This window comes from Peromyscus maniculatus, chromosome 2 (assembly GCF_049852395.1).
Source record: "Peromyscus maniculatus bairdii isolate BWxNUB_F1_BW_parent chromosome 2, HU_Pman_BW_mat_3.1, whole genome shotgun sequence".
Classification (NCBI taxonomy): Eukaryota; Metazoa; Chordata; class Mammalia; order Rodentia; family Cricetidae; genus Peromyscus; species Peromyscus maniculatus.
The window spans coordinates 144,154,862-144,181,919 of record NC_134853.1 but is presented as its reverse complement, the minus strand read 5'-3'; the positions used below and the strand labels follow the sequence as shown (position 1 = coordinate 144,181,919).

The window sequence follows — 27,058 nt, the reverse complement described above, 5'->3', positions numbered from 1 at the left end:
TTTAATATTGTGGCTGCTCTGTCTCTGACCCCAGATAAGTTTATTAGCATGCACAATATTTGGGGGAATACAATACCACAGAGAGGGGGCAGGCAGGATGGCTCAGTGAGTAAGGGCGCTTGCAACAAGCCTGATGACCCGAGTTCAATCCCCTACATGATAGAAGAGAACTGACTCCCACAAGTTGTCCTCTGACCTTCACGACCATGCTCTGGCATGCACACCCAAATCAATCAATCAATGCAATAAAAATATTTTAGAGAAACATGGAAGAAGGGGAGAAGAATAGATCAAAAGATACTCACAGAGGCAAACGCACACACACTCACACTCACACTCACACACAGGCAGACAAGGAGTCACATGGATACATGAACCCAGACCTGGTTTGGCACAGTAGGAAATGCAAGTGCGCACACATCCACACAGAGAGAAGTGCCAGTGTTTGCCCTCTTTACATGACGGTTAAGCATGGAACCAAAGGAAAGAGGCAGAGCCCTAGCTGGGCATGGGGCTAGTCGAGTGGAGCTGCCCTGTCTAGCAAGTGGCTGCCCATCAGTCTGGGGTGATTTGGGGGAGATTAGTGAGGTCTTGGAGACCTGTCTTATTCCTGGGCCTCTGATGTCTGCCCCATGTTGGGGTGGTGGTGGTTTCTGGTGCTGTGGGTCAGAGTTGCTGGGAAAGGCTCTGAAGGAGGGAGGGAGGATGGAGGAAAATAATGCACAGGGCCGGGTAGCCTGTCTAGGGCTGCCAGAGGATGCCCCAGGCATGGCGAGGACACAGCTGTCCTTTCTCTTCCTGGAACACTTTCTGAAGCATCACCTCCAGAGGGCACCAGACCCTTCAGAGACTCTGGACAAACCCCAGGGCTCATCCTTTGCAGTGGCAGCTTAGGGGGCCAGTGCCAGGCACAGGGGACGCTGTAAGTCAGAGCATTTTGGTGCATAAAATCTGGAAACATGAGTCTATGAATTGTAATCGAGCATGACGAAATCTCATCAACAGAAGTAAATACGAAATGCAAGAGGATAGGACATGCAGCTGGAGTGCTCTTCACCCATCCCTACCCTGTCTGCAGATCCACCCCAGCTTTATTCTCCACACACACCATGGCAGCACTGGTTAGCTCTGAAGGCCACTGGACCCCTGAGTCCTTCCTGTCCCCGTTGAAGGACGCTGGTCAGTTGCCTGTTCTCCAGCTTCACGGCCGACCACTTGCCTTCACTGTTTGTCATAGACCCTTGGTTGGGAGAGTCTAGAGTCTAGTTCTCACACCCACTGCAGGCCTGGAGCCAGTGACAAACAGTGCCTGTTCCCTGTCTGAATCTTGCTGAACACTGTCCCTATCCCGTCTTCTTGTAGACCCATGAGTGCCTCTGCTGCGTTAATCTGTAGCCTTCAAGATGGGGCTGGAGCAGACTGAATTTTGCAGATTTATTTGGCTACAGTCAGTTTTGTTCTTGATGTCAGTGTCTCCTGGCTTCAGCCTCTTTCCTTGGAATAATGTTGGGATAAGGTTTGTAAACCCGAGTGGAAGGTCCTTTGAAGTCTAACTCTGTAGGCAGATAGGAGCGTCCCAGGCTCCTGACATTTTGGAAAGAGCAGTGACTCATGACAGGTTGGAGAGGGGACATCATGCAGGGGTAGCCTCCTTCTTGAAGGAGTGGGACTCTGGTTTCAGACATACCAGGCCTGTCTGAATGGCCACAGCAGAGAGAGAGAAAGAGGGAGGGAGGGAGACAGAGAGACAGAGAGAGACAGAGACAGAGACAGACAGACAGAGAGAGATAGAGAGACAGAGAGGCGAATATGAGTGTGACATCAGGACAGTGGTCACTGAGTGCCCCTCTGAGTAGCAGCCTTCCCCAGTTCCCACTGGGCAGAGAGTGCAGAGCTTACCCTGGAAGCCCCTTTTCAGACAGGGGCACTAACTGGCTTCCATGGAATAAATCCTGGCTTAATGTAGGGAGAAATTGGGGTTATCAGGGACTCCCCAAACCTTTAGTTTGTGATCCTACAAGCCCATTGGGAGGAAAACAGCTCATGGCGAGGCACACTCAGGGACTTGTTCACATTTATGCATATAACCCTGCATGTAGTCACAGGTACATCATGTTATATATCACAGACAGAGCCCAGCCCCCCATGTACCTCACAGACAGAGCCCAGCCCCCCATGCACATCACAGACAGAGCCCCAGCCCCCCATGCACATCACAGACAGAGCCCAGCCCCCCATGCACATCACAGACAGAGCCCAGCCCCCAATGCACATCATAGAGCCCAGCCCCCAATGCACATCACAGACAGAGCCCCAGCCCCCCATGCACATCACAGACAGAGCCCCAGCCCCCCATGCACATCATAGAGCCCAGCCCCCCATGCACATCACAGACAGAGCCCCAGCCCCCCATGTACATCACAGACAGAGCCCAGCCCCCAATGCACATCACAGACAGAGCCCAGCCCCCAATGCACATCATAGAGCCCAGCCCCCCATGCACATCACAGACAGAGCCCCAGCCCCCCATGCACATCACAGACAGAGCCCCAGCCCCCCATGCACATCACAGACAGAGCCCAGCCCCCCATGCACATCACAGACAGAGTCCAGCCCCCCCCATGCACATCACAGACAGAGCCCAGCCCCCCATGCACATCTTTGGTGATCTTCCCCTCTCACATGACGGGAGGAACTAGGAATGGACAGCATTTCACTCTTGTATGCTTTTGGTAAATGTGAAGAGATTTCTTTCAGAGTAATTGAGATTTTTTTTCCAGTCCTGGGGATTGACTCAAAGCCTGTCATGTTAGGCAAGTGGTCTACCACTGAACTGTATCCTCCACTTTTCTTTGACTTTTTATATTAAGACAGGGTCTTGCTAAGTTTTCTAGGCTAGCCTTGCCCTCTCTCTGGATCTAGCTGAAATTGGGACTTGGAGTTGTGATCCACCTGCCTCACCCTTTCAAGTAGCTGGGGCAGGAAGCTTAAGCCGGTGAGTCCAGCAGAGAAATGAAGGATCTTAATCCGATGGCGTTGAGTTAATGAAAAGGAAGATCTGCCTGGGTGGACCTGGTTGAATCAGGTGAGGCTTTGGAAGTGAAGAGGCATTCTTCTGGCAGCTTTGAAGAGGCACGCTGCCATGAGTTCTCCATATTCAAGCAAACGGGGTCTACCAACAGCCACATGAACTTGGAGAGGACCTGAGTCTCTAGAGTATAGCTTGATCAATGCCTCTGTTGTAGTCACTACTGGCAAGGCTGTGTTGGGTCTCCTGGCCCATGGATACTGTGATATTTGATATTATTATTATTATTATTGTTATTATTATTTTGTTTTTCTGAGACAGGGTTTCTCTGTGTAACAACCCTATCTGTCCTGGAACTCTCTCTGTAGACCAGGCTGACCTTGAACTCACAGAGGTTCACCTAGCTCTGCCTCCCAAGTGCTAGGATTAAAGGTGTGCACCACCACCACCCGGCAATATTTGATATTTTAAAGTGCTCTGTGGCACTTAGCTATGCAGCAACAGAATGCTCACATGTAAACATTCCATGTGACCAAGATACATAAATATAGACAAACACACTCATGTGTACATAGACATAATGCAGACACTCATGTTTCCACTTACACATTCATTATATGCACACATTTATACATAACACAATATTTATATATAAGAAATATATGTAAACGTAAGTAAGTGTGTATGTATTCTTAGATGTGTGCTATGGGATGTTTTTTCTGTATGCTGTGAATATGTGTTGCTACCATTGGTTAATAAAGAAGTAGCTTTGGCCTATGGCAAGACAGATTATAGCCAGGTAGGATATTCAAGCAAAGATATAGAGAGAAGAACGATGGAGTCAGGGCAGATACCAGCCCACTGCCCAAGGAGCAACATGTCAACAGACCAGTAACACCATGGCCACATGGCAATACACAGATTGATAGAAACGGGTTAATATAAGATGAAGAGCTAGCTAGCGAGAAGCCTGAGCCATAGACCAAACAGTCTGTAATTAATATACGCCTCTGTGTGTTTATTTGGGACCAAACAACTGTGGGACACAGGAAAACTTCTGGCTACAGATGTGCTTGTACATAGCTCTTAACATGAATGAAGGCATGTAAAGTCTACGAGAGCATCCCTATTCACATGAACACAGACAAGACAGTGGAAACATGCTGGTTGCTTTGTATGAACTGGCCGCTGCTCTGAGTTCTTTATGCCTACTGACCCAACAAATTGGTAACCACGCAGATGCATACACATGATCTATGCACATTGATCTGCGTGTTATCAAACTTCTGTAAGATACTACACTGCCCTGAGCCACAAGAGACAAAGGCTTCCTGAGGGTTTCTGGGGAGTGTGCCTACCTACCTCGCTCAGTCTATCACCCACAGGTCAATTCAGGCATCCTTGGGCCCAGCTACCATCACCCGCATGTAGATTTCAGTTTTTCCACTAGGTGGCGCTAAATTGGCACCTTGGGCTTGCTGGGAAGGCAACTCCCACTTCCACGGGGTGTGTGTATGGGTGGGGGGCAGGGCAGAGCTTGCGTCTTGGGTGAGGAGAACAGTCAACACTGCTGGCCACCAGAGCCCCATTTTCCATCTGCCCTTTTATTCCAACTTAATCCAATATGTCCTTGGAGTCCCAGTTCCTGAGGCCGTTGTGGCTGTCCTCAGCCAGCAGCCAAGCAGCGGCTAATAGTGCTGGCCGGTTCTGGCCTTGCTTGACAACCCCCTGCCAAAGACACCTGCTCAGCCTTTATGAATTTGTTTTAAAAAACCCTGATGCACCATTCACTGAACCCCAGGGACTGTTCGAAGTGCCTTACAAATGTCAACTCATATGGTCCCCGTAACAACCTTAGGAGGTAGGGCTTTAAAAATATTTATTATTCTTTATGTATGCATTTATTTATGTATATATATATATTTATTTATTTGTGTGTGTATGTGTGTGTGCATGCACACACATGTGTGTATGGGTACCCGCAGAGGCCAAAAGAATCTTCTGCTCTAGGCTGCTGTGAGTCACCTGACATGGTACTGGGAACCAACCTTGGATACTTGCACATTGATCTGCGTGTTATCAAACTTCTGTAAGATACTACACTGCCCTGAGCCACAAGAGACAAAGGCTTCCTGAGGGTTTCTGGGGAGTGTGCCAACCTACCTCGCTCAGTCTATCACCCACAGGTCAATTCAGGCATCCTTGCGCCCAGCTACCATCACCCGCAAGAGGAGCAAGCACTCTTACCCACTGAGTGATGTCTCCAGCCCCTTAGGTAGACACTTCCGATAGGAGAAGCGTAGACCAGAGTTTCTGTCACTTGCCCAAGCTCAAACAACTGGCAAGTGATGAAAGGTTAAGGATTCTTCATCCCGTTTTAGAGATGGGGGAGCTGAATAACGCAGCACCAAAGCCAGTGGTCTGTGGAGGAGCCTGGCTTTGAACCTGGAGCTCAAGCCCAGGGCAGGGTCTTCACCCTGGGTCATGGGATGAGTTCAGATGAAGGCCTAGGTTGTTGATGAGTTGATGATTCGTGACAGGAACAAACACCCCCCTCTGCTGCTTCGGTGACTCCCTCCTCCGGGCTTGCCGTCCCAGAAGCCCCTTCTGAGCCAATGGGCTGTCTTCGGTTTTTATGTGGAGTCCACAGAAAAGGCATAAAAGCAGGGCCCGCTCCCAGATGATGCCCCGCTGCGGGTGAGTCTATAGACTCAGACACTGGAATGGGCCTTTTACAAGATACACAACCCATTCTACACTCAATTGCATCCCATAAATCAGGTTAACCTTTTCAGCGCGGCTCGGGGAAAATTAATTACTCATATCGGAGCACATGACCTTTTTCCCGGCCACACAAGGCAAGCTGCTGGGGAGTGCTGGCTTCCTGTCCCTCACACTATAGCAGCCTGGCCTTCAGGAACCCACCCAGGGCCACACAGCCACGGAGAGCAGCTAGTTATGGGCTTCCCAGGGATATTCCCAGGGTCTTCCCAGTGCCCTCTCTACCCTGCAGAAACTGAGTTCTTACAGGGGGGGGGGGAGAGGGATAGGGGAGCACAGGGTGCGCATGTCAGGAAGGGGAGCTTCCTGGTCCTTCCTCTTCCTATCCTAGTTTTGCTGGAGAGGGGAGGGGTGAGGAGAAGGGACAAACAGTTTAAGGTTCTGGGTTCCCTCCTGGGAGACCTTTATAGACACCACAGAGAATCTAGCTGGGATTCATTTGGTAGATTTTCCATTCAGGGTCTGCCGCTGGCCCTAAGGAACATTTCACAGGAGTATCCAGCTAGCTGACCAACATTCAACAATGGGCCGTCTCCCATCTAAGCCAACAGCAGTCCGTCACCTGCTGAGTAGACACCCACACAGGCAGTTTGCACTGGAATTTGCCCTGGGGAGGAAGGGTAAAAGGGTACAGGCCCTCTAGAGACTTCTACTTAAGCTGGGACATAAGACTTGCGGTGCAGATTTACTGATAGGTAAGGCAGGCTCTTGACCAATCCTAGGATAGTTTTGTTCTCAGAGGGGCTGGTGTGTGTGTGTGTGTGTGTGTGTGTGTGTGTGTGTGTGTGTGTGTGTGTGTATTCATGAATACAGGTGCATATTTGTGCAGATGAGCACACACACATATGTGGAAGCCAGAGGTCAAGCTCAGGTTGTCTATTCTTACACTTTGTCCACTTTGTGTTTTGATACAGGACCTCTCACTGGCTCTGTGCTCTCCAAGCAGGTTGGGCTGGCCAGCCAATGGGCTCCAGGGATCTCCATGCTCCTGGCTCTCCAGAGCTGGGATTACAAGAATGCACCACTATGCCTGGCCTTTTACTTGAATGCTGGGGACCAAACTCAGATCCTCATGTTTTCAAGACAAGTGAGCCATCTCTTAAACCCTCCACCCCATTTTTTTTTCCTGGTGCCTGTAATTGTTGCTCACAACAGAGGCAATGCATTCTGGGAAAAGTAGTCCTTTGACCATTATCCCAGCCACAAATGCCTGTCCTGGTGAGGACAGGATGTAGAGGTTCAGAGTTTTGCCTTTGAATCTGAATAGATTTTTTTAAATTTGAAACCTGGCTCTGCTCTTTGCTCAAGCTGCCCCAACTTGGAGCCTTCAGTTTCATTGTCCTTAATCAAAATAAAAAGCAAGCTTTCCTAAGATACACCTTTCAGGGAAGCTGTGGGAAATCACTAAGATAATGCCTGGAGAGTGCTTAGCACGGTACCTGGTACTTAGCAAATGCTCATTAAACACCAACTGTAGTAATTACTATGATCAGCTGCTAGTATGATTCTTGGCAGCCTGGTGAGCCGAGTTCCGAACCTGATCTGGAGAAACGGTGTGCTTTGGAGTGTGAGCTTTGGAGGGTACTTGCAAAGCACAGAGCTGGAGCTGGAGCTGGATGTGGGGGCTCATGCCCGAGATTCCAGCCCTTGGGGGATGGGGGAAAAGAGACGATGAGTTTGAAGGCAGCCTAGTCTACATGGTGAGCTTGAGGCTAGGCTTGGCTACATAATAAGACCCTGTCTCAAAACCAAAACCAAAACCAAAACCGCATACAACAAAAAGAAAAACACACTGCCAGTCAGCTTGCTTCCTTGGGTCTGGACTGAGGTGTTTGTGCCTCTGACCTTGAGCAAATGGCCAAGTTTCTCCCTGTCTTGGTTCCATCAAAGAGAAGGACGTTCAGTTTCTGGCCCTGAGAATAAAGGCAGCCTTTCCTCTTTCTTCTCGTTCTTGCCGAGGGTTGGTGCTCTCAATCCCACCAGCAGGTTGCTCGCCTGGAGGGCCTGGCATTTCTGTAAGAATAGCCACCTGTGCCCCCTTGCCTAGGGATTCTTGGGGTAGAGGAGCCAAGCAGGTGGAGGTGAGGGGCTAGATGAAGCCAGAGGAAGTGTGGACTGCAGGTCTTCCATGAGACGATGCATGGAGCGGCGGGCCACGCAGTGTGCCAGGGGATGGAAAGGGACACGATGCCAGAGAGGCAGCTGGGGCACCGCGGGGCTGCTGGGGGCAGATGTAAGCTCAATTAGCAATGGAGGGTACTGTGTGGAGGAAGCAGGCTGACATCTGTCACGTGTGCCTAGTCCCATCTTCAACCCACAGGATCCCATAGCTGCCTTCACTTCATTTCACCTGTAGTCCCAAGACCCCGAATGGACTGACCCATAGGCCGCCAGCCGGATCCATGACTTCCAGACCTGCACATCCATGAGCCAGCAGGAGGCCTTACCCTTGGATGACCTCAGGAGCCTTGCTTACCATCAGCCTGAAGCTCCTTCTTCTGTATCTTTTGCCTGAGACCTGCCAGCCATTCCTAAGGGCTGGTGCCTGCAGCCATAGTGCTATGAGACTCTGTCCCAAGCCATGGCTGACTGGACTCAAGCTTGGCCACTGATATTTTCTGTCTAGTGGCCAGCAAGGGCGGACCTGTGGGTGGCAGCAGCACTGTGCATGGGGGAGTAGAGCATGGTCACCTTCGGTCGTCAGTCCCATGGAGAGGCTGAAGGACAAGGGGAGGCTCCAGGCAGACGGAAGGAGGAGGCTTCCATTGGCTTCCCCGTCCGTCCGTCCGTGGGAGGTTGGGCACCGGTTCTGCCTCTAATTGTACCAAACACCCCCATATCCCTCAGAACACCTTGCTTTACTGGGCTCTATTTTTGCCCTTTGGGCCCTGTGACTAGCAACTTGAAAACGGTTTCTACAGCTGAGGAGTGTGTCCTGGGCACGTGGGAGGTGAGGGAGGGGATAAGGAAGGAGGGGTGAGTAGAGGCGAGGGAGGGGGGTAAGTCAGAAGTCAGGAGGGTGAGGAGGACCGGGAGCATGATGGTCCGGTGTGGGTTGTGTTTGTGTGTGTGATATGGATAGGGAGAGGCTGACTGAGACTAGATACATGGTTGAACTATGACACACCACTTCAGAGACAGGATATAGAGATGAGGGACTCCCAGGGGAGGGAGCAAGGAGACCACAGGATGATCACAAGTCCATGGGGCAGGGTGAAACCTTTCCTAGTGCCCAAAGGCCTGGGCCACCAGCTGCTGTCCAGGGGGCCAGAGGGCTTGCGGACTGCTGGGAGACGGGGGTGGGGTGGGGTGGGGGAGGTGGGGGGTGGGGGGGGTGGCCAGACAGCAGCGGGTGTGAGACAGAGCCTGCCCTGGCTGGGCCTTCCCCATCTGTGGCCAGCCATCCCACACAGCTGGGAAAAGGCCCTCTGCTAACCCCAGGGGTCTCCTCTGTATGTGTGTGTGGCGGGGGTGGGGGTGGGGTGGGGGGGTGGGGGTGGGGTGGGGGGGTGGGGCAGGCATGGAGCTCAATCAAAGCCCATGGCTGATGAGGCCTGGTTGTTGATCTGCCTCCTGCCTGTATCCCAGCCCCCTCCACAGTGACACACAGACACAGTGACACAGACATACAGACATGCCTTCTTTATCACACACATTGACACGCAATATAGATACAGGGAACACACACACACAGTACTTGTGTAAACATAGACACATAGGCACACTGAAACACAGGCATGGACACACAATGTACATACTAGCCCAGAGACACCTATATGTGTGTGGATGGACACCGACACACAGATCCAGACAAATGTACAGAACCCCAGAGACAGAAGGATGCACAGTGACCCTGAAACACAGACACCCAGAAGAACTGACAAGCACAGATGCAGACAGATGTACATAGTCACAGATCTCAGACTCTCAGGATAAATGCAGACAGATGTGCAGACACTTGTGGACATGCAGAGGTTGACTTAGCCAGCAGATACGTGCCATGAACATCTATGCGCATGCATACCAGGCTCACACCACACACACACACACACACACACACACACACACACACACACACACACACACATATAGCACCATGTGGACATGGCCTGGACCCTCAGATGGCTCTGGTGGCTTACACTGGCTGGGTCTTGAGGACTGTTTCCAGTCAGCTTTTCCTTCCATATCTGGAGAAAATACTGCTGCTCAAGGGCTCCTTGTTCTGTGTTGTGGTCCCTGCAATGGCCGCTGAGCGGGTTCCTCAGGGTGGGAGGGAAGCTGTTCACTTGGTCTTCAGAAGTGGGATGGGCATGGCAGGATTCCTGGACAGGGCCATCACTGGGGAGGGCCAGGCAGGTATATGTTGGGAGCAACAGAACTAGGCTCCATTCCAGGCTGAGGGTCAAGCCTGGCTTTCCTGGTTGGGATCTGTGGACTCTGGATATAGCAAACAGGGCTTCCTGGGGCTTGTTGGGGCCCAGGCCTAGCCAAACTCTTGCTGAGAACCGAAAGTCTTTATCCTGGAGACATGGAAGTGACTATGTACGTGTGTACAAGTATGTGCATCTGTGCATTCACATATGTGGGCACACACATACACATATATGAGCACATGCCTGGAGTCATGCCTGTGTGGGCACTGCTTTAAATGTGCAAATGCATGTGTATGCACATGGACATGCCTGTGTGTAGGTTTGGTGTGCTTGTATGTGTGTGCCTGTGTGCACGTCTGCATGGCGGTGGGAGTGTGGCTGTACATACACAAGAGTGCTGTCTTCTGAGCTGCCAACAATGCCTGCCATCGCTCTGTACCTCAGCCTGGGGCAGCTCCAGATGTTGTTCCAACATTCCTCATTCACTGCAGAAAATCAAACAAACAAATGAAAAATTAACGCCATTGTTAGCCAGGGATGCCCCCAAGCGGGCGAAGCTGCCTCCAGCCAGCCCAGCTGGCGCAGATGGTGGCGGCTCCAGGGCTCACCTTGGGCCTTGGCGCCAGCACAGATAGGATCAGTAGTGGGCTGGAGAGAGCAGACTGCCGTGGGTAGGGCCCTGATGTGACTGGGGAGGCTGCCAGGGCCTCAAGGGAGTGTCTGTCTCCTCTAGGCATTTCTGCCCCAGGCATTTCCTATGGTTCCAGGCCAGGAGGGCAGCATGCATCAGGCACCTAGTGCATTGCAGCTAGCAGGTACTTACGGGGCAATGTTAGCCTGGTTGACTTTTGCATATGATTCCTTACATCAACAGCATTCGACAGAGCAGGAAACTGAGGCTTGGAGAAGTTATTTAGGTTGCTCCATGCTATGACGTTGGTGTGTTGAGGCAGTGATAGTAGTGAGCCACCTCTAAAGTCCTCTCAGTTCAGGGACTTCTCACTACACCAATACACGTGGTGATGGATTAGAGGTGGCCGCAATATTTCCACCATCTTCCTTCTTGAGGGGTGGCATCTGATCTCCTGGCTGTGGATCGGGGCTGGGCTTCGAGACTCCCCAGGCTCAGCTCTGACAAGTCTGGCAGCTCTTTTGTTTGTTTGTTTGTTTGTTTGTTTTCGAGACAGGGTTTCTCTGTGTAGATTTGGTGCCTGTCCTGGATCTCGCTCTGTAGCCCAGGCTGGCCTTGAACTCACAGAAATCTGCCTGGCTCTGCCTCCCGAGTGCTGGGATTAAAGGCGTGCGCCGCCTGGCAGCTTTTAACCTGTTAGGAACCTCTCTGGGAACGCTGAGCTGCCACAGGAGATGTCCTAGAATCTGTCCTGTGTAGAAGCTCTGTGTGAGTGTTCCCAGGGAGGCTGTGGCCGAGCCAGCTGCTCTTGGTACCGAGTGTGTGAGGAGTCATCTTGGACCCAGATGACTCTGCTCTCCAATGGGAGCTGCCATTTCTGTTAATGTCCCAATGGCTTGTAAGAAAATTACCCAGCCAAGGACAGCCTGGATTTCATTTTCTTTGTTTTAAGTAATTTTCTTTTATTTGTGTGTGTGTGTGTGTGTGTGTGTGTGTGTGTGTGTGTGTGTGTGTGTGATGCATGCACACAGAGGCCAGAAGGTGTCAGATTACCTAGAGCCACAGACGGTATGAGCCCTCCCATGTGGGTGCTGTGAATCCGACCCCTGTCCCCCGTAAGACAACAGTGCTGTTAACCGCTGAGCCATCTCTCAAGCACCAACAGCCTGGATTGATCCATAAAACCATGAGCTATGACAAAATGCTTGTGGCTTAAGCCACTTAATTTTGAAATAGCTTGTTGATGCAGCAATAAAACTACACACACACACACACACACACACACACACTTATATACTCCCCACATCCATACCCATGCACACCCACACCACATTCGACACACACCTCTCCAACCCCCATAAATGCATGCACTTGACACACACACACAGTAAGACCCCACTCCCACCTGCACACTCCAACACTCCTTGGTCTTCCTCTGATCCGTCCTTTCCTGCCCCGAGCAGCACCACCCTCCCGTGTGCTGGCCCGCCCTGCTTTCCAGGGTGGGAGGTGCTCACACCCAGGGAAATGACAATGGCTCCTCATCAAGCAGCCGAGATCATTGTTTGTGGACTTTCTCATTTGAATTCTTTCCAAGAATCAGAATGAGTAATTTCATACGGAAATGCACAAAAAACAGTAATTACTGTGGTTGTGTCATAGTAAACAGTTCCGCCGAGTGGGCCCTTGCATCCTTCGTCACGCCTTTCACATCTGCTCCAGCCCTGCACCTACAGCCCAGGAGCTGGGATGAGGAATGGACGGCCCTGAGAAGAGATGGAGTGGATTGGATGGGGGAAGGAGGCCTTTTTTTGAGGGGGTGTCCTTGGTGGTGTATCCTTGGGTCTGTGTCCAAGAGCTTAGAAAGGCCCAGCCTCCAAATGCCATGTGCCACTAGTTGGCTGGGTCCTATGGGTACCAGCCTAGGTGGTGACATGTGCCTTCCTGTGTGTGTGCTTGTGTTGATGGGTGTGAAACAGTGGTTGTGGGTGTGGCCATATGTGTGTTAGCATCAGCCTGTGAATGTGACTATGGCTGTGAATACCCACGTGGCAATGTGTGGCAGTGTGTACATGCAGGTCCCTGGTAGTGATTTCATATACGTGGATGCATATATTTATGAGGATGGCTGGGATGGAGTAGCTTTGTGTCCCTGTGTAGGGCTAAGTGGTCCATTGCCTGTGTGTGCCTGGGGAAACAGCTTCTCATGGGTAGAAGAACAAATGTATACATATGTGTACATATGTGTGCATGTGAGTGTATATGTATGTGGGCACACGCATGTCATAGACACCGTGTGAACTGTATATCTTGGTGAGAAGCCATGATCCTGCCGGAGTGCAGAGGGTAGTATAGAACTTGCCTGACGGTGAAGGTCATTTCCAAGGTCAGGCTGGAGGTGTTTAGTACTAATCATTCAAACATCATTTCTGGGCATCAATATGGTCGATCCAGCGAGGAACAAGATAGGGAAGACCCTGTACTGTTGGAACTTGTTGTATAGAAAGAACGGAGAAGAACCGATATCATATCCTAATAATTATACCATCATTAAGTTCCAGGAAGGCAAAGAACCCAGGGCTGTGTGGGACCCCACTGCTCTGACCCAGGGCTGTGTGGGACCCCACTGCTCTGACGTAGCCTCAAAGGTCAAAGCTAACGAGGCTTCTCTGAAGAAATGACACTAGACTGAGGCCTAAAGAGAGGCGGGGGCCAGCCAGGCAGAGGGGGTTGGGGACAGCGAGGTGGACGAGCGTTAAGAACACGGGAAACAGCACATGTGGAACTGCTGTGTCATAGAGCAAGTTCCTGTGAGGAAACACAGGAAGGGTGGGAGGTAAGGAGGAATACCAGCTCCTTGAGGCCTTCTGGGACGGGGCCAAGGTTTGACCCTTACCCTACAAGCAACAAAAAGGCAGGGACAGTTCTCTCTTTGAGCCAAGGGCCAACTGTCTGGGGCCAGGGTGGGTAAAGGAAGCTGGTGGGGAGGCAGATGTGGTCCTGAGGGCAGTGGTGGCTTGGCCCAGGAGCACATGGTGAGGGGAGGAACGGAAGAGGGTCCAGGAGTCTCTTGGGTGGGGACCAATAGGCATGGATGGGGGGATGGTGCCTCAAAGTAAGACATTGGGGAGACTCCCAGGTCCGGTGCCAGCTCCGGCTTGCCACAAGAGCCGGGGACAGAGAAGGTGCAGCATGAGGAACACCTGCTCCAGGGGAGGGGGGAGTCAAAATGCTCTTCTCCACAAGTGGCGGGAGCACCTGGGCAGGTGCAGATGCCCGGAGGTTGGAATAGTCCAAAGTCTGTTAGGAAGGGAGGCTTCTGCTGTGGTATGGGTGGGGGTGGGGTGGGGAGCGGGGACTGCTTCAAAGGGGAGTCAAGATCTGTGTGGGGAGCCAGCTCAGGTGACAGACATGGGGGTGAGGGTGTCACCTTTCATGACCTTAAGTGCAACCTACATAGGGTGGGGACCGTGAACGAGTCACCCAGACCCGACAGTGCTTTGAGGTGCACACACCTATGCGTGCACACACTACTCTTGGCAGCAATATCTATAGCAGCCGATGGTGGAGGCCGCTCAGTGCTCACCAGTGGATACACTGTGGCATTTGGGTGCAACTGAATGTCAGCTTCAGAAAGGAAGGGCGTTCTCACATCTGCCGCCATGTGGAAGAAACTTGAGGATGCTGAATAAAAGAAGTCAGGCATAAAAGGAGAAATCCAGGGCCAGGGATTTGCCACACAAAACCCTTGCCACACAAACATGAGGACCTGAGTTCGGACCCACATAAAGCATCTCTAATCCCGGGGCTCAAATGTTAAAGTGAGAGTTTGAGACAGGAGAATTCCCAGAAGCTTGAGGGCAGCTAGCCTGGTGGACGCAGCAAAGAGCCAGAGACTGTCTCAAGCAAGGTGAGACCCTGTCTTACCCAAGGTCGTCCTCTGACCTCCGCATGCACACTGTAGTATATCTGTGTCTGTATTCACATACACGAATGTGAGCACCACGCACACACAAAGAGGGGGGGGGGAGAGAGAGAGAGAGAGAGAGAGAGAGAGAGAGAGAGAGAGAGAGAGAGGGAGAGAGAGAGAACTACAGTATGCTTCCACTCACACGGAACATCTACTGTCATTAGATTTATAAAGAAAGTAAAAACAGGTGCTGCCCCCAGGGGCTGAGGGAGGATGCAGGGAGTCACTGTGTCGTCGGGGACAGCATTGCAGTCTGGGGGAAGTTAACATTCTGGAGATGGATGGTACAGATGGTTGTGTAACAATGTGAACACACTTAATGCCACTGAATTACACAATTAAAACTGGCAAATTGTATGTTATAATATTGTAACGCAATTAAAAGCTGAGATCCCAGACTCTGGGGCCAGCTATTCTGTTATCGTTTCTTGGGTGTGCAGCTTAGGGAGGGGTGATAATTAGCACAGCAAAACGCAGGCATTTGCTCCAGTCAAATGCCACATACTAAATCAAAACTATACTTTGAATTCTAATAAGAATGACTAACTCTGCCTAGGAGAGGTGGAAAGAGAGACTCGGGGAAGGCCGGGTTTTGGAGGGTGAATAGGAGTCCTTGAGGAAGGACTCCTAAAGGAAGGCCAGACAAGCAAGAAACAGACTTGGAAGTAGAGATGAAATAGGATCGAATCCTAGCTCAGTTGTTACCTGTGTGAGCCACGGCATAGAGCTCTCCAGCCCCAACCTGTGGATTGAGTTTAATGAAACGAGAACATGCTGCAGGGTTACTGCAGAGATTGGGATGGGGGTTGCGAGGTGCCTGGAGGACCCAGTGTTCAATACACGGTGAGCAAAAAGTTCTTGCTTGTGGGCGTTTGTGTTCAGAAGTCAGAGGCCAGCCAAGGGCAATGTGGAGGCTTGTGCAGGCTCAGTCAAGTTCATGGGAGCTTGGAGCCTTTCCTGACCCTCCCTCGGCTCTCCGCATTCATCGCTTTGACCAGTTTGTACTGATCAACTGGGAAGCAGAAGATCTGGGTCCCAGATCCTAAAAGGTGAGGCTGAGGAGGGAGGTCTCGGGAACCTGCCCTGTCTGCTGTTCCCAAGTCAGTGCCAAGGACAAACACTGTGACCCCTAGAGACAGACCGCAGAGCCTTCCTTCAGGGAGGTTCATTGTACTCCGTGTCCCTCCAGGAGGGCAGGCGAGCAAACATTCTTGCGTGTGGGTACTTGTGTCCAGAAGTCAGAGGCCAGCCAGTCAGAGGCTGACATGACCGCAACATGGTCAGGACTTCTGCAGGCTCAGTCAAGTTCATGGGGCTCAGACCCAACCAAGTCTTCCCAGCGGTGACCTTAGGCATATCACAAAAGACATCACCCCTCTGCGCCTTAGCTTCGTCATTGGACCACCCGGATCTCAGACTGCCTGGGTTCGGTAAGTTTAGATGAACCAAGAGCTATATAAGACCCTGGGCTGCTGTGGGGACAGGGCATGAAGGTGAAGGTGACCGTCTTGGTGCTCACTAGCGTTGTGGGAAGGCTTTAGTCATTTTTGATGCCCTAGGCAAATGACTTCAAGCACTGGGTCTGGAGGGGCTTGGATGTATCCCTGTCAGCTCTTGGTTCGCTCAAGCCTTTGAGCACAGGTCTTAGAGCAGGGACTGCAGCGGGAAGTGGCTGAGGTAGAAACTCTCAGAGAGAAGCCTCTGGCCTCACAACTCCAACTTCGCCTGGGGGCTTCACAGAAATATCCATTCTCAGACTCGGGACCAGACCCCTAAAACAAGCTTGGGGGTACCCCTCACACGGTGCTGAAACTTGAAGTCAGATCCACTGCCAACGCTCCATCCTTGTGTGCACCCTTGGATCTGCTTCTGTGGCCCAGCTGAGAGTGCTCTGCCAGAAGGAGGCGCAGACCCAGCTGAGTCTCTCTGTGACTGTAGCATGGGCGGGGGACTCTCTTCCCTCAGCCTCACCAGCAGGGTGGATGCCAGGGGGATCTGCATAGCTCATTAGCTCTTCTCTGGGCTTCAATCCCTCTTAATTAGTTTTGCAAAATTATTCATTAAAAAAAAACCCAAATTCATTACAAATCAAATGTGGGTCCTTGCTAAGTTTGTATGCATGAGTGTGTGTTTGTGAATGTGCAGGTATGAGCGCGTGTGTGTACATGGATGTGTGGAGGTCAGAGGATAACCTCGGGGGGTGTACAATGGTCTGGAATCGGCCAGTTAAGTGAGACTGGCCGTCCAGCAAGCCTCAGAGATCTGTCTCTACCTCCCCAGCCCTGGAGTTACAGGCACGTACCACCATGCCTGACTTTTATGTGGGTCCTGGGATCGAACTCAGATCCTTGGGAGGAATTTACTGACCGAACTATCTCCCCAGCCCCATGTCTGACTGTATGGGTGTGGGTGAACATGTATTTGTGCCTGTGTCCCAAGGCTTTGTCTTGTTCAGGTCCCTGAGCCTAGCACCCACTTCTCAGGGCCCCCAGCTCGCAGTCTTGATGGCAAGGATGGACGACTGTAGACCTATTCTGGTGGCTGGGCATCCAGGGTAGACAGCAGTACCCAATGCTGGTGAGGACATAGGAAGGCCAGTGTCTGAATCAGAGCTGGTCCAGTCTGAGGACAGGAAGAGGCTGTCAGAACATTACATGTCTGATGTTCTCTGGTGCCTGAATCTCTAGGCATTAGGTGCCCTGGAGCTCAAATTACAGGTGGTTGTAAGGTGTCTGACGTCGGTGCTGAGACCCGAACTCAGGTCCTCTGCAAGAGCAGCAAGTGCTCTTAGCTGCTCATCCACCTCTCCAGGCCCCAGGCTTCGTTATCCTATATCCTCTGGTCTTTCTACTCTAATCCTGAGAGCTCTGGGATGAACTCCTCAGGCCTCCCTCCCAGGAGAAGCTAGCCAAAGAGCTGACTGGAGAGCTGCGGCTGGGGGTGTCCAGATATGTCAGGCCTAGAGTCTGGACCATCTTCCTATCCTCTCCCATCATCTCCATCCTCCCTGGGTGCCTTCCCTGCTGGGAGCAGCCCCATTTGGAGCCAAGTAAATTTATGGCATAATTCCGCATGGAAATGCATGGAAATACTGCCAATTACCATCAAGGCAGAAGGGGAGGCTGTGTCCCCCGTGCCCTCCTTGGTCTGCTGTCTGCTGGTTCCTAACTCCTTGAAGCCACAGGGAGCCAGGAGCCAGCTTGCATGGCCCAGATTATTGGAGTGGGACCTTTGTATAAAACTCTTGATTCGTCTCACCTGGCCTTGGTGGTGTGTGGCAGGAAGGGGCTCCTTCACATTAAACTTGAGCAGACCTGGAAAATGTCATTCCCCAGCCTCAGCAAAGCCGACAGCTGATGCGATTTATCTAACTGCGATCAGTTCATCAAACTAGGGTAGGGCTCAGCCGCTGGAAAGCCTGGGGTGGGGGGCGGGGGCGGGAAGTCTGATACAATCGGGTCTGTTTAAAATGCAAAGGCTCAGGAGATTTAGGAAATGCGGTAAGGGGGGTGTTGGGGTGCGTTTAGCAGGCGTTGAGCCAAGCTGGCGGGTGGGGGGGGGGCCCAGCTGGCCAAGTTCCTTCAGCAAAGGCATCAGAAGCAGCGGAGGCTCTGCGTGCATGCATACGTGCGTGCGTGCGTGCGTGCGTGCGTGCGTGCTTTAGAATCTGCTCTGTGCTGGCCACAGGTGCTGCCTGAGCCTCATCCCGTCCACAAAAGGAGGATGCTGTCTACTGTGTGATTCTCAGGGGGTGGAGGAAGGGTGATGTAAGGCCCTGCCCCATCTTTGGAAACCTCACAGTCTAAGAGGCAGGTCATGGAATCTAGGACAGGGTTGTGTGTGAGAGACTCGAAGTGCTGGTAGGTGATCGTGGTGGGAGAGGCCCACGGTGGAGCACTCGGACCCCGTGGTCAGAGGAGCTTGGTTCAGACCTGGGTCTTCCCATTTGCTTGCCAGCTGTGTGTCCTTGAGGGAGATACATGCCCTCTCTGAGCCTTACTTCCTCACTTGTGGAAAGGGGAAACCGTTCCTCCTGAGGGGGCGGGGATGGATAAATACTGCGTGTGTGTGTGTGTGTGTGTGTGTGTGTGTGTATGTGTATGTGTATACGATGCTTTGGCATTAGGCTTGGCACACTGTAAGTGGTCAGGGGCGGGGCTCACCTGAACTGAAGAAGTCTGTAAGCCTGGGGAGGAGGTGGGGAGGCCATCAAGGCTTTGACACATGGGAAAGACTTGGGCTGATAGCCACATGAGGGGATGGGTCATAATAACGAGGAGAGACATGCGTGGAAGCTGTCTGTCTGGCGTCACCGTCCCCACTACAGATCCTAAAGGAGCGAGGGGGAGACCCCCACGACTGGAGTGCCAGAGTCATGTCCCTGAAGAGCAGCTTCCCTTCCCTCTGCTCAGCATCTCCCTTGCCCTCCTTCCCTTCATATCCCCCCCGCCCCCCGCCCCATGAGTGTTTAATCATTTGGCCAGAACTGGGTTAGAGACCCATTTCCTGCCATCAGTCAGGACTGGGCAACATTGAGACCCAAGCAGGGGAAGAAGGGACACTCTGTGCTGTCCCTTTAGGACATGGTGCTCTATCCTGCCCATCCCAGGCTGCCCTCTGTCTCCACAGTCAGCTATGCTCCCAGGGAAGTCGGGGGGGGGGGGGGGGGGGGGGGGGGGAGGGGTAGCTGGGACTGGCTGGGATGGAGGGACTGTGTGGGGGAGGGGAGAGGTTTGGCAGTATGGCGGGGACTGTGGGGACAAGGTCCCCTAAAACAGGTCATTGACACTCTGGATCCGTCTAACTGACTCTTGACAGAGCAGGAAGATGGAGGCTCATGAGGGAAACTGAGGCAGCAGCTCAGGCATGGCTCCTGCTGTGGCAGGACTCAGGTTCTCTCTAGGCTTTCAATCTCAGGCGCCCAGGCTGGAAGATTCTCACTTCAGAGGTCTGGGGTGACTCTGGAGGACAGTCTACCGACTCCAAGAGGTGAACCCTTTGGGGTTAGGCGCCATTTGGTTAGGTTTGCAGGGCCTCTCCATGTTCCTCTCACTTTAGCTAGACACGGAGCAGCAATTAGCTGAAAACTTATTATATGCCAGGCTGTGGGCCAGCACTTAACATATATTAATTTATTTAAGTCTTTATCAACTTGAAGAGACAGACTTGAGGAAAATTAACTCTTCTTTCCCCCCTGAGCAAATGGGTTCTGAGTGGCTGGATAATTGCTCAAGGTCTTATTTCAAAGTCACCTCCTCGGAAAATTTTCCTCGGCTGGATACTGAGGCGGTGGCTCAGCGGGGAAAGTACATTTGGCATCGGCACAGGGACCCAAGTCCAGATCCCTGGAACTCCCGTGAAGGCCAGGGTGGCCATGCACTTGGGACCCTAGCGCCTGGGTGTGGAGACAGGCAGGTCCTGGGGCTCATTGCGGGCCACCGGGAGGGAGGGAGGGAGAGAGAGAGAGGGGGAGGTGAGAGAGAGGAGAGAGAGAGAGAGAGAGAGAGAGAGAGAGAGAGAGAGAGAGAGAGAGAGAGAATCTTACTTACTCTCCCCATCAGGCTTCTCTGCCTTACGGCTGTGTTTTCTTTGTGATTTGTTTATCGTCTGCAATCCAGTTCATGTGGTAAGCTCCACGATGGCAGAGGCTTTGCCGTCCCATTCTCAGTGTCTCCAACAAGGCGGACATTTGTTGATTGAATGATAATGGATGACTAAATGCATGAATGAATGAGTGCCACCTGCTTGCAGCCCTGGCAGAGCACCTCCTGCCACTGTCAAGGGCAAAACAGGTGAGCAGGAGGGAGAGGGTGACGCGTACAAGAATGAACAGCGTTAAGTCAGAGATGCAAAAATACAGACCCCAGCCAGGCCTTCCTGCAGTTAGTGAACAGGAAGAGTGTGACCCTTTTAGTACCGAGACAGAGGTAGGGTGCGGGAGGGGGCGTTCTCAGAGTCACCTTTTGGGGTCAGAAGAGTGAGACCTGGGTGAATCTGCTATCTCCAGGGAGCCTGGGAGCATGCAGCCCACAGAGGCGGGGCTGGGGCCTCTGCGGGGCTGGGCACTGCGCCCTGAGTTCAGACATTCATTAGGATTTGGGGCAGGGGGAGGGATTCTATTTGTCTGGGAATGACAGGGACCAGGGAGAAGGGCTTCTGGAGATGAGTGGCAGGAGAGATAAGCCTGATGTGTGACTTCTGACGCTTGGTTGGTTTGAAAATGAGTCCTGGACCCAGATACGGGATTGACGTGGGATCAGGGAGGGTTGTTCAGCTTTCTGCCTTCCGACTTTGAAAGGGGTCCCTGGAGGAAGAGACTGGGTCCTAGTGCCGGAGGGATGAGCTGGTTGGGCCAAGGGTCACCTTGGCTGCTGGGGACAGACTCCTGAGATGGTGTGTTTGGGAGACAGCTTCAGTGTCTCTGGGCGGGCCTTTTCTTTGGTTTTGAAAGCCGGAGTACTCACCGGTGGTGGTGCTACAGTTGGCCAGGCCCCCACATACCTGTCTCCATGCCCCCTTTGCCCTCTTTCCTGCCTTGTGTGTTAGAAACCTGAGTGGGTTCTTTGTTCTGCTGGGAGCTATGAGCCAGGAGGGGGATGGGACTCTGAATTCTACCTCTTGTCTTCGCGGTTGAGTGGTTGGAGGTTGGTTATCACCCTCTGTGAAGGCCCTGGGTGTGTCCCTTCTCTTGCCTTTCAGACTTGGTTAATGTCAGTTGGCTATTCCCCAAGGCCTCATGTCCTACGCCACACCCTGTTGACATCCTGGGGTCCTATGCTGCACCCTGTTGACATCCTGGGGTCCTATGCTGTACCCTGTTGACGTCCTGGGGCCCTATGCTGAACTCTGCTGTCATCCTGGGGTCCTATTCTACGCCACACTCTGTTGACATCCTGGGGTCCTATGCTGCACCCTGTTGATGTCCTGGGGCCCTATGCTGAACTCTGCTGTCATCCTGGGTCCCTATTCTATGCCACACTCTGTTGACATCCCTACTAATTTTGGTTGGATTTGAATATGACTCCTGCTTCCTGCTGGGATCGTCACAGACTTATTACCACTGTCAGTAACGTTGCTCTGACTTTCCCGGGGATGCCCCACCTCCCACCAGCCCCACTCTCCAACTTCCCTCTCCCACCACCACCTCCAGGGTCGTCATGGTCTTGGCTATCCCTTGTTTCTGGGCCAGCGTCTCATGGCCAATCAACTTTGAGCTCCCAGAAAGGCCAGATTATCTCACCGAGGTAGAGGCCGCAGCCAATCCCCAGTGTGCCATATCTGCAGGCCTCCTGCTCCTTGCCTGGCTCTGGTCTTTTGTTTGATCTTAGTGATGTGGACCTAGAGGGCACGGGTGACTAGAGCTGGGAGAGGAGAAGCGAAAGGGGGCTTGAAAGCAGCCCAAGAATGAACTGTGAGGACTGTCACTGTCCCCTCTTCTAGGAGCTGCAGAAGCCGTCCCAAAGTGCAAGCTGAAGCTGCGAGGGCCATGGAGGCTACTGGGGCCGCAGGAAGACCCTGAATCAGCCCCTGGGGTCTGCATGATCAGGGTTCTACTCACACGGGCCCTCCTCACTCTGTGACTTCTGGGGGCAATCTTCCTTTGTAGGGAAGGAAGTGCAACGCATCAGAATGATCAGCCTCCGTGGGCTGCCTGGTTCCAGGCTGGGGCAAAGGCTCACCTACAAGTGCCACTCGGAGTCTCCAGAGGCTGCACCTTTGAGGGAGCCCCTTCTGTACACCCTGCCCGGGCCTCTTCGTTCAGCCATTGCCCTGCAGCTCTAACTGGAGCAGAACCAAATGAAAACAGTAAAGCGTGTAAAGGCAATAGAAATAGGAAAAGCTGCTTCCACAGTACTCCCCAAAGCCCAGGAAGAAGCAGGGAGGCAGGTCTGTTGCCTGGGTTTCCAAAAACATGAATTTCTTATCTGTGCAAGTTTGTGCAGCCTTGGGGCCAAGGGTGAGTCCCATCGCTGAGGGCTAGGTAGTGGACATGATAGATCCAACCGATTCTGCCTTCTCCTCTCTTCTCAGGACCTCAAGCTTCTCATCTGTAGAATGGGAGAAATGGTAATGGGGTGATCAGCAGTCGCTCAATGTATAGAGGTCTTATGCTATAACCTTGATTTTCAGGAAGGACATGGAGACTCAAACAGGAGAAGTGATTTGTTCACATTCAGATCTTTCTAGTCTCACCGTCTTTACACTTTCTTTGCCCGTCTTCTTGAGATGTTTGAGACAAAGTCACACCCCTGTTGTCAGTTCTGCACTGGGGCCATGGAACAGACAAGGGGCTATTTCCTGTGATGCCTGCTGCTCAGCACAGGGACAGGTCTCCATGGCAGGGCTGGCTGTCACTCTGAGGAGAACCAGGCAGAGATAGCTTTGGGAGGACATAGGGGCCCTGCCTTTGCCATCCTTCTTGCCGGGTGGATATGCTCGCATTCTCTGTTTTGCCCTGGGAGAGGTGGCTTTACATTCATCGCCCAGTTAACCATCTGCCTAAGTCCCCAAGGTGTCCTGTAATTTCGTAGCATCCTCCTCCAGGGACTACAGGCTTGGCTGTGTAGGTTGCTTTGGACAACAGGACAGTAATAAACTTGGGGCAAGCCTCGGGCTCTTTTCTGAAAGACGGAGACTATGGAGCTGAGGCAAGCCCCTCCCAGCTGGTGCTTCTTCCTGGCCCTGGCACTCCTGGAAGGCAGGGGCTATTGTGGTTTGAGTGTAAAATGCCCTCCACAGGGTGTGTGTTGGGGCTGGTGGTGCTTTCTGGGCAGTCTTCAGATCTTTTGGGAGATGTGGCTCCCTGATGAAGCAGCTCAGTGTGTGTGGGGGGCTTTGAAGGCGATCCCCACTCCTGCTTCTGTTCTGTTGTGGTGTGAACTACCTCTGCTACACGCTTGGGTTGCCACGAACTGAACTGCTGTGCCAAACCCCACCCAGCATGGCGGACTAAATACTTGGAAACAGCCAGAAGGGACATTCTCTTCCTCTGGTTATTTCTATCAGGTATTGTGTGGTCCCTGTGATGCAAAAGTAGCTAGCACATGTCTGTTCTGTCTCTGCGTCCCAGGCCTGGCACAGGACAGGCCCACACAGTCACTGTCGTTGGCAAGAGTGACTCAGTGGGTCCGGAAGAGGATCACCAAGTAAGTCTCTCTCTCAGCCAGTCCTGATCCCCATCCTGGGCTTCCCCATGGTTCCTAGAATTCTAGCTGGCTCCGGTTCCCAGGACCACACACCAAAGCCCCCTTTTCTAGAACGAATCGCTTGAGTTCCTTCTTCCCTTCCCCCTCCCACTGTCCCTAGGTCACCTCGAGTGGCTCCAGCCTGGCCTTGCCAGAGCCCCTGATGGTCTCAGACCTTCCCCAGCACCCAGAGCCCAGGACGGCTGCACTCATGTCCCTGGACCCCAGGCCTTTCCCCTCCTACGGCCGCTGTTGGTAGTCCCACTTTCATTACAGGGAATTCCCACATCTGATAGAAGGGTCACTTTGATTTTTACAATTTAAATTCAATTTAATATTTGAATAGGTAATAAATTCTCATGGTTCAAGGATATTTATAATACAAAGTCTCCCTCCAACCCCGCCCCCCCCCCCCCAGACTCCTAGGTCCCTCACTAATGTGGCATCACCAGTTTCTGTGTATTCTTTGGGATAGTTTGGGAAGGCAGAGACAGGTCTGCACACACACACACACACACACACAGCTCTGCATCCAGAGAGTTCTGAACTTTGTTCCTACAGGACACTATCTTGTAGTCCAGCAGTTCTCAATCTGTGGGTTGTGACCCCTTGGGGGGTCAAATGACCCTTTCACAGGGGTCACCTTAGACCAACTGAAATATCAGATATTTACATTATAATTCATAACAATAACAAAATTACAGTTATGAAGTAGCAATGAAAATAATTTTTATGGTTGGGGGTCCCCACAACATGAGGAACTGTATTAAAGGGTCACAGCATTAGGAAGATTGAGAACCACCATTTAGGCAGAAGGCGTTGTTGTGGGATATTTGTTTGCACTGACACTCCAGGACTTCCAATAAAGTTAAGCCTTGAACCAGAGGGTGGAGTCAGCGACTGGCTGACCAGAATTAGCCATAGATGTGTTAGAAGATGGAGAGAGTTGGATAGAGAGGGACAGGAAGAGCTAAGGAGGGGCTTGGAGAGGTTTCAAGGGCTTTTCAGTCTGGAAGTGTGGAGAGGCAGGGTCAGCTGATCATTCCTCTGTTGCTCTTTGGATCTTTCAGGTTTTTACCCCAATATCTGACTCTCGAGTTTTATTTAATAACAGAACAATATAAGTAAATGCTTCAAGGTATCTTCTCCTTTTTTTTTTTTTTTTTGCTCTTGGAAATATAATCCATACGTGATAAAATCAATTCTTTTTTTTTTTTTTTTTTTTTTTTTTTTTTTTTTTTTTTGGTTTTTCGAGACAGGGTTTCTCTGTGTAGCTTTGCGCCTTTCCTGGAGCTCACTTGGTAGCCCAGGCTGGCCTCGAACTCACAGAGATCCGCCTGGCTCTGCCTCCCGAGTGCTGGGATTAAAGGCGTGCGCCACCAACGCCCGGCTAAAATCAATTCTTTTAAAGTGTTTTTTTTTTTTTTTTATTTTTATTTTAATTTACGCAGTTCCCTGCCATTGGCTAGCATTCCTGTCACACCGCACAGAACGCTGCATTCATTAGCAACCGCTCTCCCACCTGGATCCACAACCCACACAGCCACTGACCTGTTTTGTGTCTCCGTGGATTTGCCTGTTCTAGACACTTCATGAAGTCACACACAGACAGGCGACTCTGGTGTCTGCTTCTGTCTTTAAAGTCCGTCCCCACTGTAGCGTGTGTAAGTGCTCGGCTCCATTCCTCCTCATTGCCGAATAATGTTCCATTGCCTGGGCACACCACACTTGGTTCATTCACCCAACGTGGGTATTTTGTTTCTGTGTTTTTAGTATTGTGATGATGCTCCTACGAACATCAGTCTGGACAAGTTTTTTGTGTGAACACTTTTTTTTTTTCCTATAAAAGAATGTGAACATGTGTTTAATTCGAGTATATGCTTAGGGAAACATGGCCAGGTCATTGCTCACTCCTTTGAATGGCTTCTTGGTATACTATACCACTCTTTAAGGGATCACCTGTTGATGGATGTTTCATTTATTTTGACTGTTCTTTCAATTTGCGTGTTCACAGTTCATAAGTTTGTGTGTGTGTGCGCGTGTGCGTGTGTGTGTGTGTGTGTGTGTGTGTGTGTGTGTGTGTGTGTATGTGTGTGTATGTGTATAATATCTAGAAGTGTGTTTGACAGTGACAAATGACGTAGGCATTAGTGGTTTTAATAGATCCAACCAAAACTGCCTGTCCCACCCGGAGACAGTACCAGCAGCAAAGTGTGAGCTGCCAGTCTGCTGGGTAAGAGGTGGATCATCTGGTTTATTTCCAGTTTGTCTTGGGGGTGAAGTAGCTGTCCTTCCAAACGCTGTGAGTCCTCTCCATGCTCTTTGTCCATATTTCTATTGAGTTATTGATTTATGTGTTGTTGTTTTTTTTTTTTGTTTTATTTTGTTTTTCGAGACAGGGTTTCTCTGTGTAGCTTTGCGCCTTTTCCTGGAACTCACTTGGTAGCCCAGGCTGGCCTCGAACTCACAGAGATCCGCCTGGCTCTGCCTCCCGAGTGCTGGGATTAAAGGCGTGCGCCACCACCGCCCGGCTGTGTTGTTGTTTTTTGAAAGAGTCTATTTAGTTCAAGAGGTTGGTTTTGAACTCCTGGTGATCCTCCTGCTTCATCCTCCTGAATGCTGAGATTACAGGTATGTACTACCATGTCCAGCAATTTCTTAAACATTTGTAAGAGCTTTTCACGTACCAGATATATCTCCAGCTTGTTATTTGTCTGTTACCTATTCTTTAGACCTATTTATTTTTAATTTTATGTGTATGAATGTTTTGCTTGCAGGTATGTATTATGCACCACATGCACAGAGTGTCAATGGAGGCCAGAAGAGGGCACTAGATCCCCTGGACTGCAGTTACAGATGGTTGTGAGCCACTGTGTGGGTGCTGGGAATTGAACCCAGGTCCTCTGCAAGAGCACCCAGTGTTCTTAACATCTGAGTAATCTCTCTAGCTCCAATATTTGTCTTTTAACTTTGCTAATGGTCACTTGTACCTTCAAGAAGTTTTCTAGTCTTATGTAGCCAAATTAGCACACCACTCCCCGCTTCTGAGGGCCTAGTCAGAAGATTTTTCACACATTAAAACTATTGTTT

General features: G+C 51.4%; 2 long non-coding RNA genes across 2 annotated transcripts; both read left to right on the top strand.

The window, feature by feature from the left end:
* The first annotated feature begins 2,698 nt into the window (after positions 1-2,698).
* On the top strand, positions 2,699-7,289 carry LOC143271695 (uncharacterized). Its single transcript, XR_013048886.1, has 2 exons — positions 2,699-3,085; positions 6,724-7,289. It is a non-coding gene; the product is annotated as an uncharacterized LOC143271695 (long non-coding RNA).
* An 8,212-nt stretch (positions 7,290-15,501) lies between these two features.
* Positions 15,502-25,829, top strand: LOC143271985 (uncharacterized). Its single transcript, XR_013049327.1, has 2 exons — positions 15,502-16,213; positions 25,420-25,829. It is a non-coding gene; the product is annotated as an uncharacterized LOC143271985 (long non-coding RNA).
* Positions 25,830-27,058: the final 1,229 nt, after the last annotated feature.